The sequence below is a fragment of the Galendromus occidentalis genome, unplaced genomic scaffold (assembly GCF_000255335.2).
Source record: "Galendromus occidentalis unplaced genomic scaffold, Mocc_1.1 scf7180000077534, whole genome shotgun sequence".
Lineage (NCBI taxonomy): Eukaryota > Metazoa > Arthropoda > Arachnida > Mesostigmata > Phytoseiidae > Galendromus > Galendromus occidentalis.
Window position 1 is genome coordinate 5746 of NW_003805522.1, and position 2439 is coordinate 8184.

Sequence of the window (2439 nt, forward strand, 5' to 3'; positions counted from 1 at the left end):
TCAAAATAAACTCCGAATCGGATCGAAAACACGCACTGCCGGCGCGTCCGGAACTTCGGAACCGGTTCGTGGACATGAGCACAGAAATAAAATCTGGGTCTCAATGAAGTGGATGGAGGATCTTTTATCATGGGACTAGCGCTCCCGGTCGCCGCTTCGCGGCGACTCGGTATCGCTAGACTCACTACACATGCGCTAGCTCCGAGTGCGCCAGCTCCGGGTGCGCTGGCTCCGGGTGCGCTTGCTTTGGGCGCGCGTGCTCTGGGTGCGCGTCCCGTTTCCCTGCTTTCCCGTTTCCCTGCTTTCCCGTTTCCCTGCTTTCCCGTTTCCCTGCTTTCCCGTTTCCCCGCTTCCCCGTTTCCCCACTTCCCGTTTCCCTACTCTCCCGTCTCCCCACTCCCCCGTGTCCCCGCTTTTCCGTTTCCCCACTTTCCCGTACCCTCGCTTTTATTCCATATGTTCTCCGGAAAATCTATACCCTTCAAGGCTACAGCAATTTTCAGCGAGATTCATTAGTAGAGACAGAGGCCAATGATGACGGTCACCCCCGATAGCCTTCTTAGGAGCTCCCGAGAATCCGCCCCCTCATAGTGGTTCAGCCGATAAAAAATCCTGAGAATTCCCGTCTTTCCCTTGATGAAATCTTTGATTCTCGGTGAGAGGACAGCTCAAATAATTTTCTCATGGTGGGAGGACCCATCACATGAGAACGACGACCCTGATATGACCTTCCTGAAGCCCCCGAGTGCCCACCCCTGAGTTTTTGCGGCGATCGGTTCAGGCGTTTGTGAATTTCGCGAATTTCGGATTTTTCAATTCTTTTCCGAGTTCTCGTATTCTCGTGGGTGGAGCACTCAAATAATTTTTTTAAGGTAGAAGGACTCATTGCATCGAAGAACTGACCCCCCTATAACCACCGGGGGATCGCCCAGAACACGCTCCTAAGTTTTCACGACGATCGGTTCAGCCGTTTTCGAGTCTATAGGTGACACCAGACAAACAGACAGACTGACAGACAGACAGACAGACAGACAGACAGACAGACAGACAGACAGACAGACAGACAAACAGACAAACAGACATACGTTTTTATATATATAGATTTCCTCCGGAAAATCTTTACCCTTCACGGCTACAGCGATTTTCAGCGAGATTCATTAGTAGAAAGACAGAGGCCAATGATGACGGCAACCCCCGATAGCCTTCTTAGGAGCTCCCGAGAATCCGCCCCCTCATAGTGCTCCAGCCGTTGAAAGTCCTGCGAATTCCCGTCTTTCTCTTTATGAAATCTTTGATTCTCGATGAGAGGACCACTCAAATAATTTTTTCATGGAGGGAAGACCCATCACATGAGAACGACGACCCTCATATGACTTTCCTGAAGCTCCCAGGAACCCACCCCTGAATTTTTGCGGCGATCGGTTCAGGCGTTTGTGAATTTTGCGAATTTCGGATTTTTCTATTTTTTTCCGAGTTTTCGTATTTTCGTCACTGGAGCACTCAAATAATTTTTTAAGGTAGAAGGACTCATTGCATCGAAGAACTGACCCCCCTATAACCACCGGGGGATCGCCCAGAACACCCTCCTAAATTTTCACGACGATCGGTTCAGCCGTTTTCGAGTCTATAGGTGACACCAGACAAACAGACAGACAAACAGACATACGTTTTTATATATATAGATAGAAGATAGATGTCCTCCGGAAAATCGAAGTCCCGTCTTTCCCTTGATGAAATCTTTGATTCTCGGTGAGAGGACCACTCAAATCATTTTTTTATGGGGGGAGGACCCATAACATGAGAACGACGACCCTCAGATGACCTTCCTGGAGCTCCCGGGAACCCACCCCTGAATTTTTGCGGCGATCGGTTCAGGCGTTAGTGAATTTTGCGAATTTCAGTATTTTTCAATTTTTTTCCGAGTTTTCGTATTTTCGTGGGTGGAGCACTCAAATAATTTTTTTAAGGTAGAAGGACTCATCGCATCGGAGAACTGACCCCCCTATAACCACCGCTGGATCCCACAGAACACGCTCACAAATCACGACGATCGGTTCGGCCGTTTTCGAGTCTATAGGGTACCCCGGACATACAGACAGACAGACAGACAAACAGACATACGTTTTTATATATATAGATGCTCGAATGGCCCTTGTACCGCGTCAATGCGGGAGAAAATTGCTGGGTTTAGGGAGTAGCTGCGGTTGTCCCATACCGCTGTAGAGAGGAGATCGGCTGCATCGTTCAAGGAGCCGGGGATATGGGAGGCCCTACGGTAGATGTCCCGCTCGGAGGCCCTGGCCCAGAGAAGTCGAGAAAAGTGATTCAGTGAGGGAGAGTGGATGGAGCCGAAATTGTTGATACTATGCATGGCATTGGTGCTGTCTGCGCCAGTGGCGGATCCAGGATTTTTTTCGGGAGGGGCGGTCAATGTATTTT